We start from the raw sequence: 15,495 nt of genomic DNA, 5'->3' as shown, positions 1-15,495 counted from the left end.
CTGGAACTTGAAGGGGGAGAGGTTTATTTTAACTCGCAGTTGAGAAGTTTCTGTCCATGTTTGGCTGGCTGAAATACAGGAGCAGCACTGCAGAAGGGCCTGAGCTGTGTACTTCTGAGCTCCCACTCTCCAGCTTAAAGGCTCATCCAGTACCACTAGCCTAAAGCCGCAAAATTTTCCAGGTTTCTCCTCCTGGAAAATGAACAGTTTTTTTTTATCCTGAATACTATCAATCCCTAGGAGAACTCTCCCCTCAAAGACCTAGTAGAAAAGGTACATCTCCCCTTCTAAAACATAGTCATCAGTACTGATAGCGCTAGACTGCACAAAAACCCGTTAATAACTGGTCAAAAGAATTCCTTTGAAGAAATGTCCCAGTAACTATTCCTCTTCCCTCTTTGTTTTTCTTTATCATGAAGATCTGGACTGGGCCACCTCTTAATACTGCATTTTGGGGAGGCAACATGTTGATATAAAAAGACAGCAAACTTTTGAGTAAGGCCAGAGTTTAAATCCCAGCCACATTATGTGAGTGCCTCAGCTCAAATTTAATTTTTTAAATTTATTTTTATTATAGCTTCTACTTTTATAAAATAGGGCTTCAATGTGGTATTTTTATAAAAGTATATAACATATTTTGATCGTATCCGTGTCCCTGTTACCCTCCTTCATAGTCCTACCCATCCTTATTCCTTGCTCTAGTCTAATAATAGTCATCCTTCTGTCATCTTTTTAGCGTACACGTTAGGGAAAACATACAGTGGCTGTCCTTACAGGACAGCTTTTTTATTTTAATGTAGTAGATGTAGATATTGAGAAAGAAAATATTGAGAAGCACATTCTTATGAAAAAAATGAACATTTATAACAACTAGAGAATAACAATAGTTAATACACTATGTACCATAATCTTAATGGCAAAATGTCACTGAGTACAAATCATAGACAAAAGACTCTTACAGAGAAGAAACAAACAGATAATAGCATAAAACTTTCTTTCTGGTGAACTAAGAGCAACCAGTAGTATAAGTGAAACAAATTGGCATATATATTGAAATATTTTTGAAATGGCAGAATAGAAAGTTTGAGGAATTATTTGAACTTCTCCCTATTTCCTATTTCTCCGTATATGTTTTAGTCTCTTATATAAGAGAACCATATAATCTTTAAGGCGTGTGTCTGACTTATTTCACTTAACATTATGTTTTCAGATTGCATCCATTTGCCTTTGAATGCCTCAAGATTATCTTTTCTATGACAGAGTAGTACTCCCAAAGACCCAGTCAAAAATGGGCAACCGAAATGAATGGACACTTCTCAGAAGAATCACAAATGGCCAGTAAATACATGAAAAATGTTCAACTTCACTGGCCATAAGAGAAAACAAATTAAAACTACATTGAGATACCATCTCACCCAGAAAGAATAGCTAATATATTAATATATATAAAACAAATGCTGACGAGTATGAGGGGAAAAAGGAACCCTTCTACATTGTCGGTGGAAAGGTAAACTAGTACAATCACTATGGAAATTACTGTAGAGATTTCTCAAAAAACTAAAAGTAGACATTCAGTTTAAGCCAGCTATCTCCCTTCTAGATATCTTCCCCAAAGAAGTTATACATGCACACGCACGTTTATAGCAGCACAATTTGTAATAGCTAGATCTTGGAAGGAGCGTATATGTCCAACAGCAGATGAATGGGTAAAGAAAATTTGGTTTTAATACACAATGGCTTATTGTGATTAACATGATCTCCAGTTCCATCCATTTCCTTGCCAGTGACAAACCTGTAATTCTTCTTTGCTGCTAAATAATACTCCACTGTGTATTTGTATCACATTTTCTTTTTCCATGCATCCGTTCATGGACACCCATCAGCCTCAGTCTCCACATGGGTGAGTGGGAAAATGGTGCATACTTCTAAGGTTTTTAGGAGGAGTAGGTGAAACACCAAGTGCTTAGCCTCAGGTTTAGGGGTAAGTACTGCAGAAATGTGGCATTTCCTAGTTTCATGTTTTCTAATTATTACTCAAGTGGGATGACAGAAATTGTAGGTCAGTATACACTGGTTTACTCAGAAAAATTGCATGACTGAATTTGGTTAACAAAAAAATATACAGGGCATTACAGGTCAAATTGCATACATTATAAATTCAGAGACATTATAGTGATGCTTCTTCTCTAAACAAAACTTCTGTTTTCATTTTGCTGGTGAAGCTGTTGTCTCCTAAAATTATCTCATGTGCAGATTTTGTCCAAGCAGTTTACTCTACTTCCATAGGCTTGGTTCCTACTCTTGCCTACACTTGCTTTTCAATCTTCTAACTTTTTCTTAGAGTAAATGTTCACTATAAATCCCGATTTGGAATACTTAGTTTTATTTAATTGTTTATGCTGGCCTGGGGATGTAGCTCAGTGGTAAAGCACTTGCATAGATTTAATCCTCAGCACTGCAAAAATACAATGTCTCTGCTGATGTATACCTGTGTCATTCTTTATAAAGGAGAATTGAAAACACTCATGTCTATTTTCTGTCCCCACATTTCTGGTTCTTTCTCAAGTAGGCAAGAATCAGTAGGCTATATGATGTCACTTTAAGCTGTCCCACATCATGCTTAATTCCTAATTACAGTTTATGAGTCAGATAGACCAGTTCAATGGTGATACCTTTTGAACCAGTGCTTAAAATAGTCAAGTATAAGTTTTCTCATGAAAAATCTGTTTCTGGACTCTCTGGACTTCCCAACCGAATAGGACCCTATGAAAATATCCATTTGCCAGCCAAATTTGCTCCTATAGGCTTAGGAGTACTTCTCACAGAACAGGTGGGAGCATAAGAAGAATTAGAAGTACTGTATTTTGTTTTTTAAAATTTATAAGATTTTATGGGCTTTTGTGTTTTGTTGTTGTTGTTGTTGTTGTTGTTTTTGTTTTTTTCTTCTGGTACCAGGAATCAAACTCACGGCCTTGCACTTGCCAGGCAGACACTTTGCCACTGAGCTAAATCCCCAGCCCGGATTTTATAGGCTTTTGATTATTTATCCAGAGCATGGAGAATAGTTCACATGTTTGTTATATGAAAGTTAAATGTAGATTTTTGTGTAGCTCTTCCACTTCATAACTATAAAAGCATACATGAATTTTATAAACAAAGGGATATTTTAAACACGAGTACATTTCAGTGTATGCTTACCAGTTCACTATTTGGTTTTGTCATATACAGACAGTTTGTGGTACTACTGAAAATACCTTCAATATTATTATTTTTATCAGAATTTATAATATATAATTCACTTTGGGATGGTGAATAAAGTTTTTTTAATCTCTTGAAATATTTTGTGTTTATTTTTGAAACCTAAGTAGAAATAATAGCCTCTTACATTCATAACCCACCTGGTAAAACAGTAATCTTACTACCAGCATAGTGTTTCTGAAAATTAAGTCCAGAAATACTAGAGGTTTGCGCACATACATTTGAGAACCCAAAAGTCCTCTGAAGAAGCATGTCAGCCAGAGACCACCAGGAAAATGCCTGTAGTCACACAGTTAGGTTTGTTAGCTCATTGCAGCAAGAGAAAACATCCACTATGAGAAACCATAACATTTATGGAAGAAAAAACTAAAACTACCTTTTTATAGTATTTAAGTCAGAATTGTGAAGAGTAATAGCCACTGACTGGGAATAACACAAGTCATGGAATAAAAAGCCTTAGTTTGTTTAAATCTAACAGTATCTAAAAGAAACAATGACATACCCAAACCAGTGATATTTATTCCAGATATGCATGGCTAGTTCTGCCTAAAATTCAGTGTAGTAAACTGTATCAGTAAATGAAAGAAAAAAAAGCATATGTGTAAATAAATACAGAGATTAACAAAATCCAAACCTACTTGTGACTTTAAAAACAAGTTAAAAAGAGAAGGAAAATACCTCAACTTTTAATGAAGAACATTTACAATTAAATGCTTATTAACTTGATAGATAGCATGTAATAGTGAAAGACTGAATGTTTTTTACTCTAAGGTCGGGAAAAGGCATGAATGTCTGCCCTCATTCATCCTGTTTAGTCTAACACTAGAAGTGCTAGCCACTGCAGTAGGGAAAGAAAAAGAAATAAAAGGCCTAGCATGCACAAGGCCCTGGGTTCAATACCAGTATCACAAAATTTTTTTAAATTTTAAATTAAAAATAGAAAAAAATAAAAGATACACAGTGAAAAGAAAGAAACATAACCTTTATTATCTGTAGATAACATGACCGTCTACCTAGGTAAACCAAAGAATCTAAAACAACAAAACAACTCCTGGAGCTAATGAGTTTAGCACAGTCATCATATACAAAATCAAGATTCCACTTGCAAGTCAATTACATTTATATATTTTATCAGCAAACATGAAAACTGCAATTGGAAACAATATTTACCATTACTTTAAAGAAAATACAGCACTTAGGTTGTAAAATTAAATATATTAATCAAAGACTTAAATAGAGATGTATACCATGTTCATGCATTGGGAAAATATAATAAAAATATCAAATTTACCAAAGTTGATCTGTAAGTTTAATACAATTCCTATTGAAATTTCAGCAAGGTTTTTGATAAAAACCTTATGATGAAATGTATCTGGTAAAATTATTTACTTAGAATAGCTCAAGCAATGATAAAAAAAAGAAAATAGCAGAAAGATTTGGAATCAGAAGACCTGAGTGTGTCCTCATAGTAGGTTTCTGATTTTAAAAGATGGATGTTATTACGCATGGATTGCAAATGAGGAAACTTAGAGGTCATCAATCTTAAGCTTTTGTCTTCTAATTTGAAATCCAGTGGTCTGTTGGTCTTGCCCCCTCCCCGCACCCCACCCTGCCACTTCTAGTTAACTGCTGATCTGGGAAAATAAATTTTTTATATTACAACTTTAATCCCATTTCTTATACTGAAACTGTGAAGGATCACAATGCACAGTATTAAGACATTAATTATTATGGCATTCTTCAAAATTCAGATATTTAAGTCTTAATCTTCAGTACCTCACAGTATTACTGTATTTGGAGGTCGGGCCTTGTAAGCTACAAATTAAGGTAAAATGAGGTTAAATATGTAAGTCCCAATCCACTGCTGACTAGTGTCTCTTACAAGAAGAGTAGAATATGGAGATTCCTCAGAAAACTAAAACTAAAAATTCCATTTGAACCACCTATCCCCCTTCTTGGTATCTCCTCAAAGAGTTAAAGACATCATATTACAGTAATCATACTATAGCAGCACAATTCAGAATAACGAAATCTCAGAAACAGCCTATATGTCCACAACAGATGAATGGATTAAGGAAATGTATTTATACGCAGCATAGTGCTACTTTGCCATAAACAAGTCATTTGTAGGAAAATGGGTGCACCTTGAGACCGTAATGTAAATATAATAAATCAGACACACAAGTTTAAATATGAGAAACCCAGTATGAGAAAGCTTATGTGAGAAACCCTATTTATAAAGAGCAAAATAAAAGAATAAGAAGTAGGGAGATCTTTTTCAAATGGGAAGGGGATCAAGAGATGGAGGGAGGAAAAGAGAATGAAACAAAAAAGTTCATGTATCAACTCCCCACAAGAAAGAGATCATTATGTACTGTAAACACATACTAATAAAAAATTGAAAAGAGTAGAATAAGAGCCACAGAGGAAAGACTATGAGCAGATAGGAAGCAGATGACCATGTATAAGCAACAGATCTATGCAATTAGGAATGAAAAAGATCAATCACAATAGACCTGGCAGAAATCCAGATCATCTCTACCTACTTTGAGAACTTGTATTCTAATAAGATGGAAAGTGCAGAAGAAATGAACAGATTTCTAGATACATATGAATTACCAAAGCTAAATCAAGATACAAAAATCCTAAATAAACCAATGTCAACCAGTGAAATCAAAGATATAATTAAAAACCTAAGAAAAGCCCAAGCCCTGACAGATTCACTGCTGAATTCGACAACAAATATAGAGAAGACCTAATGCCACTACTTTTCAAACTCTAATGAAATTGAAAGGGAAGCAATACTCCCAAATACATTCCTGAAAGCAAGCATTACCCTGATACCAAAACCGGAGAAGTTCCCAACTAAGAAAGAAAACTACAGGCCAGTCTCCCTAATGAACATAGATGCAAAAATCCTCAGTAAGATACTGGTAAATGGAATGCAGCAAATCATCAAGAAGATTGTACACCATGACCAAGTGGGATTAATCCCAGGGATGCAGGAATGGTTCAACATATGTAAATCAATAAATGTAATACACCATATTAACACAGCCAAGGACAAAAGATGGGCCTACATGAGCCTCCTAAAGAGTGAAATGTATTGAGTGCAAAAGGTCTGTCCATGCTAGAGACCTGAAAGATCCAGCTGAGGCCTGGAGCCCTCGGTAATGTCCCATGGGAGTCCACATCATAAAACCAAAGGATCCTCAACAGAAGACCGAGGGGTTCTGCACCAGGAGGTCAAAGGTCACCACTAGAAACTAGAGTCTGCTCTGGCAGGCCAAAAGGCTGGTGCTGGAAGCTGAAGAGTCTGCATCGCAAGCCGGGAGACAGTGGCTAAGCAAAGGCAAAGACCAGAGATCCTCTAAATAGCACAGCTGAAGCTCCTCTGAGGAAAATCAGCTGCAGCAAAGCTCTTCCAAGGAAAATCAGCTGAGATCCTTTCCCTCCTTTTCTCCCTTCATACAGTTCTGAAGACAATCCTCCTTAAAGTGGTTCTTCCACACCCAAAACCACACTGATTCAATTTGGCTAGGCTTTCTTCACTCAACTTGACAATTAACCACCACTTTGTTTGTTTGTTTGAGACAGGGTCTCGCTCTGCAGTTCAGGCTGACCTTAAACTTACTTTGTAGCCCAGGCTGGCCTCCAATTCACTGTGATCCTCCTGCCTCAGCTCCCCAGTGCTGAGATTACAGGCTTGCCTCACCGCACTGTCCTAACCTCAACAGTTGAACATCTGTAGGCAAAATAATAATTGAAAAATGAATGTTAACTTGAACCTCACACTTTATAAAAAATGAACTTAAAATGGATCACCTACTTAAACATAAAACATTGAAACCTTTAGGTAAATAATAGAGTTTCAAAATGGTGGACTAGAAGTCATCAGGAAATTACAGCCTCTCCAGGTCCTGGATTGAGATAGCTGGAAAAGTGCTTATCAAGCAGAATGAGAAGAAGACCTCCCCATGGGAATCAAAAAAGAGTCAACTGAAAAGCTAAAAATCATGGAGAAACAAAAGACAGCGTAGAGAAAAACAAAGCAATCTGGAACGCTAACCCTAGCTGAGGTGGGGTAGGGAGAAGAACCTGACTCTGTAAGCATAGACTAAGCTTGGAGAGGGCCAGCAGTCCCCGCAATAAACAACAGCTCACTGTGCTAGTCCCGGGAAAAACCCATGGTTATTGTAAGCTGCAGGTGAAGTGTGGGGTTTTGCTCTAAAAGTTGCTCCTTCCACAAGGCAAGCTAGCTTTAGAGATCTACTCTGCACCTGCCGTATTTAGGACTGACATAATCAGAAGCCCTTTTCAGAAAGGGTTTATGGTGTAAGACAGCTACACCAGGAAGCGGAAGTCACAAATGACCACACTTTAAAAGTGAGCTAGGCCATTTGCTCTGTTTATTCTCAAAATGTACGTTATAGGAATTTTATAATCAATACTTTTTTGTTAAATTCATAAGTTCAGTAGCTATTCCACTTGAGATTGCTTATTTCTAAACATGAACAAAACCAGCATTTCATCTAAAAGGAAATTAATTTAGATAAATAAAAACGAGTTGATCGTCTTGGCAGGCCAAGGAGCCTATGTAGTATGGTTGTCTTTGCCACTGAGGTGATGAGTCTGGAATCTGAACTCTTAACAGTGGTGCGAATTAACTAGTACTAATAATAGCTTCCGCTCACTGAAATGGCTGTGATTTGTCGAGGGCCATTCTATATGATTTTGGGGAAATATCATTTCATAATTAAATTGTGATTAAAGTTTGTCCTTATTTAATTGCGATTTAATTGTAAATTAATTGTGATTAAGGCCTAGTATCTTGCCATGCGAGCTGCCATGGTATGCAGAAACCTAACTCCGTGTGCTTCTTCTGGTCACAGTTGAGGCCTCAGCCGTCCTGTGATGTTGCAATGCTCCAGGACAAGATTACATCGGAAGGGGCTGGGGATTTAGCTCAGCGGCAAAAGCGCCTGCCTGGCAAGCGCAAGGTCGTGAGTTCCGTTCCCGGTACCGGAGAAAAACCAAAAAAAAAAAAAAAAAGATTACATCGGAAGACATCCTGGTTTCTTGAAAACCAAGTAGTAATTTAAAAAACAGTATTTCACTTTGAGGAAAGGAAAAACTTCTTATCAACCTGCCATCTCTCCCCACCATGCTCATTCAACAGAAGACCCTCATTAGCATAAGACCACCACCACCCTCTGCGTTCTCTGATAATGCCCTCACCATTTCCCTCAATGTGAATATGATCAGTAAACACCAAGGTTCTGGCAGCCTCGTGGCCTTTTGTTCCCCATGAACAACTGGCCATCCCAGATCCCTGTTGCATCGCTATTTGTCTCTTGCTCTTTCATTTTGCCGTGCACCATTAATACCTTGCAAGAAATTGGCAGCTGCCTGCAAGGATCCCCAATACTGATGCTTAAAAATCAAAAGTATATCACTGAGAAGTACTGCTTTTAAAAAGTGCCTCGAAAGCATCAACAGGACAGAAACAGAGAAGAGCTACAGTTGCCCACTTGGCAGTCCTCCCAGAGAATACGAACTCATATTTTGGGGGAAAAGTTTGAGTTGTGAAATTTAACTCTGTCAGCCAGAGCACACGTCTAAACCCAGAAGTATCATTAGTTGATGAGCCAATGATGCCATTTTAAAAATGGAAAAATTTCTTTAACCCTTAAAAATTGAATCCATGGCAATAAAATACTCCAGTTTCTCTAGTTCCCTCTGCACTCATTTAGCTGGATCCAGAAAAATCCACTGGTGCCTCAACATTGAGTTCTCAGCTCAGAGGTCACCTCCACAGAGAAGCCCACCATGGCCACCAACCTGGGAGATAAAAGACCCACTCACTCTCTTCTATTTTGATCACAGCACTTATCCCATGCCTGAAATACTGTTGTTAATTATTTGTATGTTCATTGGCTATCTTCCCCTCCTTTGTAAATTTACAAGCTTATCAGTCTTATTAACACAGCACTTAATCCCTGATGTTAGATTAGTACCTGGAACACAGCAGGCAATGAACAAAGATTTCTTGAATTCATATGAATGAATAAATGACTTCAATAACACCTAGAAGGTTAATAACAATATTTGGGAGACAGGAAAAATGTTAGGAAAAAAATAGAGAAATAAGCATATTCCAACACCCCTCTCCAATTCAAAAGCCAGGGCAAAGATTAATGGAGGCATACTATCTATCTATGTTGTTGTTAGGTGTCATACATAATGAAAAGAAAGTCAAGCCTTTCTAGGAAATTGACAGTTCATACTTACTATAAATAAAACTGAGTGTATAGTGGATTTCTCCTTTGTTGAGAATAAGGTCTTCTGAGAAAGGAAAGTGTTTATATGTAAAACAAGACAAAACAAAACAAAAACCATAGCGCTTTATTTTCCTTTAATAGAACAACAAAAAAAAAGTTAACGCAATGTGAAAGATGTGATTTGATTATATGTTAAAGACAATCCTTGAAAATCTAAACTGGTGTTTTAAGATAAGAAGTACTTTTCCTATGCAGTGTATTCTTTAAAGTAGGTATTGGCTCAAGTGTGTCCCTGAGGTTGTTTTAAATAATGGTAGAAAACAGGGTCCCACACATATTTTAAGAAAGTATTGAATTGTACGAAGTTCCACAACTGTCTTTTAGTTATGGGATCTCCCATGTCCTTTGATATAGCACTAAGGACCAAAGAAGGTGCTTCTCAGTTACTGATAGAGTAATACAGAGAACAGCATGAGAACTGCCATCTCACACACTCCTGATTGTAATGTCCTTATCACATTTTGTGCATCTGTCTGCTCACCATTCCGGTATCCCCTTTCCTTTGCCTTTCCTGCTACCTGGGCTCCACAAGAGAACAAAACGGCTTTAACCTGTGTCTAGCAAAGTGGCATTACCAAGTGGGCATTTCAAAGATGAGCGTGAATGAACAGCTGCACTTAGGGTTGGGGCTGTGGCTCAGTGGTAGAGCCCTGGACTAGTGTGTATAAGGTCTTGAACTTCAGCACCACAGGCACACACACACACAAACACTCACACACTCACACACATTCACACACTCCAGGAAAAAATTGCATTTATTTTGTAATTAAATTTTTTGTAATTTAGTTTTATTTTTAATCAAATTTTATTATTACATTTTTAGATATATATAATGAACATATTCATCACAGGGAATTTGTACCTGTACATGATATATCTTGATTCTTCTTTTTTTCCCATTCCCCTCCCCTCCCTACAACCCCTGTCCCCTGCTTATTTACAAAAGCTTTGTTCCCATTTTGCTCTCCTCTTTTTTCTTTTTTTTCTTTTCCCCTCTTTCCTTTCCCTTTCCTCCCTCCCCAGTTCCCCTTCCCATTTCTTTTTGTCTTTTTGAGACAGAGTCTCCCTGTGCAGTTCAGGCTGGCCTTGAGCTCACTTTGTAGCCCAGGCTGGTCTTGAACTCGCAATGGTCCTCCCTCAGCCTCCCGAGTGCTGGGATTATAGGCGTGTGCCACCATGCCTGGCCTCCTGTTCCCATTTGAATATTTTCTTCCTACTTCACAATATCTGTTATAAATTTTGGTCTTTATTTATGCTTTCCATTTCTCACACCAGAAAAGCTTTTACAGAGCAAAACAAATCACCAACAGAGTGAAGAGACAATCCACAGTGTGGGGAAAAAAATATTTGCCAGCTGTTCCTCAAAGGACTAATATCTAGAAGATATAAAGAACTCAAAAAATTCAACCCCCCCAAATTTAAAGACCCAAACCATAAATGGGCATCTGAAATGAACAGACACTTCTCAGATGGAGAAGTACAAGTGGCAAATAAATATGTGAAAAATGTTCGACATCACTGGTCATTAGAGAGAGACAAATGAAAACAACTCTGAGATTCCATCTCACCCCAGAAAGAAAGGCTATTATCAAGAAAATCAAACCATAACAAATGCTGGCAGGGATGTATGGGAAAAGGAACACTTCTCCACTGTCCCTGGGAGTGTAGACTGATGGAAATAAGGTTGGAAATTCCTCAAAAACTAAAACTAGAGGTTCCATTTGACCCAGCTTTTCCCCTTCTTGGTAACTCCCCAATAGAATTAAAAACATCATACCACAGAGATATATGCACACCCATGTCTATAGGAGCACAATTTGTAATAGCCAAATCTTGGAAACAGCCCAAATGCCCATCAGTTGACAAATGGATAACAAAGATATGGGCTTTTTTATACAATGGAGTATTATTCTGCCACAAAGAAGGATAAACTTGAGACATTTCTAGGTAAATGGATGCACTTTGAGACCGTACTCTTAGGTGAAATAAATCGAACATACATGTTGAAATATCACATGGTTTCTCTGGTGTGAGAAAAATTGCATTTAGTACACATTCAGTAAGATAGGATCTACACATCTTTTTTATGTGGTTGTATCTATATAAAACCTGCTATATTCCTATATTTCTATGGCAAATACATACACTGTGCTCTGCACTGTTTCTAACATGCAAGAGAACACCTTGCCATGAGTCAACTTTGTTTAGAAGTGGGAAGAAGCAATGTAGTCCCGTCTGGGTGGCTTAAATCAAAGGTCACTATCTTCATTTATTTATTCCTTGAGTGGGGTAAAGAGTACATCACCTATTCATGATACCAGCAAAAAAGAAAAAAAATTGCACTGCACATGTACAAGATTTGAGGCACTTTGTAAATAGCTTTCCACTTAAGTGATAGATACTCCATTGGAACTCAAAGCATTATTTGTTAGCGTCTGTTTGTGTACCGCTTGGTGTGTCAGTTATCCTGTTGGGAGATATCATCATAAAGGCAGCAGTGATCTAGAAATTGAATTTGCATCAGTAGTACCTAGGCCATGAGTTAGAGTCACAGCCCTCTTGAATCCATTAACAGGCGCCCTGAACCTCAGCCATCCTTTGAGAGCCCATCAATATTTTGCTTCATTTAATTTTAGAAAGGTAGGGCTGGGGTGTAGCTCACTGGTAGAATGTGGGCTTAGCATCCAGGAGGCCCTGGGTTCCATCACAAGCACTTAAAAAATTATAAAATTAGAGGCAGCTGTTTCTACCTTTAACATTCAAAAGCTTGTCTCATAAGACAGAAGGATTTGGTTTTTGAAGTTTGTCTTTATTCATATTTAATTTCAAAATTTGTGCCTGCTTGATGTAAAATTTTTGATGTTCTTAAAAAGAACAAAGACGGGGGGGAAATAGCCCATATTCCAGCCACTTAGAGACAATACTTTAATATTTCACGTAGCACTTAGTCAAATTTCTCTAATATTTCCATAGTCATTGGCCAATTCCAGCACTGTATTCCTGGAATCAATTTTGCTAATTAATATTTACTACAGTATTCACTTCATAATTAACATAAGTTGTTGTATATTTTACTTCTCCAGAATTTGTGACTTAAATATATTATTTTTTGTATTTTTGTTTTCCTGAACAAACAAGTCACTTTTTTAATTCTGTTGTTTCAAGAAATCAACTGTGGGGTTACTTGTTCTTATTCATATCAATTCTGTGTACTGATTTATAAGGTTGAACTTTTAAAGTTACTGATGTTTTTCTTTTTGTTTTATTGTGCTTTTTTCCTAATGTCTTAAGGAAAACACTCAGTTTACTTTTGATTTGGGAGAAGCCAAGTGTTCAATAGCATAAATTTGTCTGATTGTAACTTCGCTGAATACATAGTATGTTTTATCTTGATAAGTTTAGTTTTCCTCTTATGAATACATGTGCATTACAAAATATGAAAATGGAAGTCTAGGAGATTTCCATGATCTAGAAGCCACTGTTGACAAAGAAAAAGAATACTAAGGCCTGGTTTGCAGATAGTTCTGCATGTTATACAGCCACCACCCTAAAGTGAATGGCTGAAGTTCTATAGCCCCTTCCAAGGACATCCCTGAAGAACAATGGTGAAGGGAACTCTTCACAGTAGACAGAACTTCAGATAGTGCAACTGGTCATACACTTTTCTTGGAAGAAAAATGGCCAGATACACAAATTTATACGGACTCTGGGTTATAATGAACAGTCTCTGGGCAGATGGTCAGGGACTTGGAAGGAACATGACTGGAAAATTTGTGACAAAGGTATTTGAGGTAGAGGTATGTGGATAGACCTCTTTATGTGGGTGAAGGATGTAAAGTTATTTGTGTCCCATGTAAAGGCTCACCATTAGATAAACTCAGCAGAAGAGGACTTTAGTAGTGAAGTGGATGAGAGGCCCTGTTCTGTGGATAACAGTCAGCCTTTTCTTCAGCTACCCCTGTCACGCCTCATAAACAAAGTGGCCATGGTGGCAGGGATGGAGGTTATGCATGGGCTCAGGAACATGGAATTCCACTCACCAAGACTGAACTGGCTACAGCCACTGGTGAATACCCAATATGGCAGCATCATAGACCAACACTGAATCCCTGACATGGCACTATTCCCTGGGACAATCAGCCTGAAACCTAGTAGCAAGTTGGCTTTATTTGACTGCTTCAACCATGGAAAGGGCAGTGCTTTGTCCTTACTGTCATAGACACTTATTCCAGGTATGGATTTGCCTTCCCTGCACATAATGCCCCTGCTAAAATGACCATCTGTGGACTTACAGAATTACCTGTCCACTGCTGCATTATCCACACAGCATTGCTTCTGACCGAGGAACATATTTCACACCCAAAGAAGTGAGGCAGTGGGCTCAGGTTCATGGAATTCACTGATGGTTTCTCACCATCTAGAAGCAGCTGGATTGATAGGAATGTGGAATGGCCTTTTGAAGATTCAGTTACAGCACCGGCTAGATGGCAATCCCTTGCAGGGCTGGGACAGGGTTCTTCAAAAAGCTGTATATGCTTGAATCAGTATCTATTATATGGTACTTGGTTTCCCATAGCCAGGATTCATGGGCCCAGGAATCAAGAGATGGAAATGGTACCATAGTACCACTCACTAGTGACCCACTAGCAAAACTTTTTCTTCTTGTACCCATGAATTTATGCTCTGTTGGCCTAGAAGTCTTAGTTCCAGAGGGTAGAAGGCTAATACTAGGAAGCACACAGTGATTCCACTGAATTAGAAGCTAAAACTTCCCCCGGTTGTTTTGGACCTTCTCGTGTCTCCAAGTAAGCAAGGTAAAAGGGCAGTGTTATGGTTTGTGTCTGCATGCCCCGCTCCCCTAATCCTCAGGCAGTTATGGGGTAGATTTTTGATTGATCCATAGTCCAATGCTGGGATTAAGGGTGTGAGTGCTACATCTGCCCTGGGGTGGATAGTTTGCATACAATATAAGGGAAGGAAAGAGGCTGCTTGCCACCTCTCCTCCCTTTTGCTCTTGTTGCTTTTGCCATTTTCCGCATCATGAATGATTGCCCTGTGCCATGTACCACTCTGCCTTGGAGCCAGCCGAGTATGGACTGAAACCTCCACAAACTGTGAGCTAAATAAACCTTTCCCTCCTTAATTCTGGTGTCAGGTATTTTGTCTCAGCAGCGAGAGAAAAGTAACCAAGACAGGGAGTTACAGTGTTGGCAGAGGTGATTGACCCAGATTATCTAGGGGAAATTGGACTATTACTTCACAGAGGAGAAAAGGAAGAATATATTTGGAGTGCCTTGGGGTATTACCATGCCCTGTTATTAAGATCAGTAGGAAACTACAACAACCCAATCAAAGCAGGATGACAAATGGCCCAGAACCTTCAGAAATGAAGGTATGAGTCATCCCACTAAGACCTAATGGGGTGCTTGCTGAAGACCAAGGGAATACAGAATGGGTAGTAGAATAAGGTAGTCATAAATACCAGCTACAACTGCAAAACTAGTTAAAAAAAATGAGAATTGTAACTGTATTTGTTCTCCCTTGCTTTGTTACTATGCTTGTGCATATATACACATATATTAAGCAGGTATCTTTGTTTTTTTCCTTTATGACAATGTTGGTAGATTTAATATTGGTTCTTAAGTATTGTTAAACCTATAGTATGTTTAACTTATGGAATGTTGGGAGGAAACATCCCCACAAGAAAAAGAAACTTTGTTGTGTTTTCTGAGGAGGGAGTTAGTGCACTTCCACTGTATGCAATTGTATCATGTTAAGCATAATTATAAGTGGCTGTTGTATCTGGAGACTAATTATGGTTTAAGGAAATGTGTCTGGTTGTCAGTTTAATAAAGAGTAAAGTGTAATATTTAATTGTGGTGTCAACTTGGATAAG

Source organism: Chinchilla lanigera, unplaced genomic scaffold (genome assembly GCF_000276665.1).
Source record: "Chinchilla lanigera isolate Chin_1 unplaced genomic scaffold, ChiLan1.0 scaffold00018, whole genome shotgun sequence".
NCBI classification, from domain to species: domain Eukaryota; kingdom Metazoa; phylum Chordata; class Mammalia; order Rodentia; family Chinchillidae; genus Chinchilla; species Chinchilla lanigera.
Note: the sequence above shows the minus strand (reverse complement) of the source record.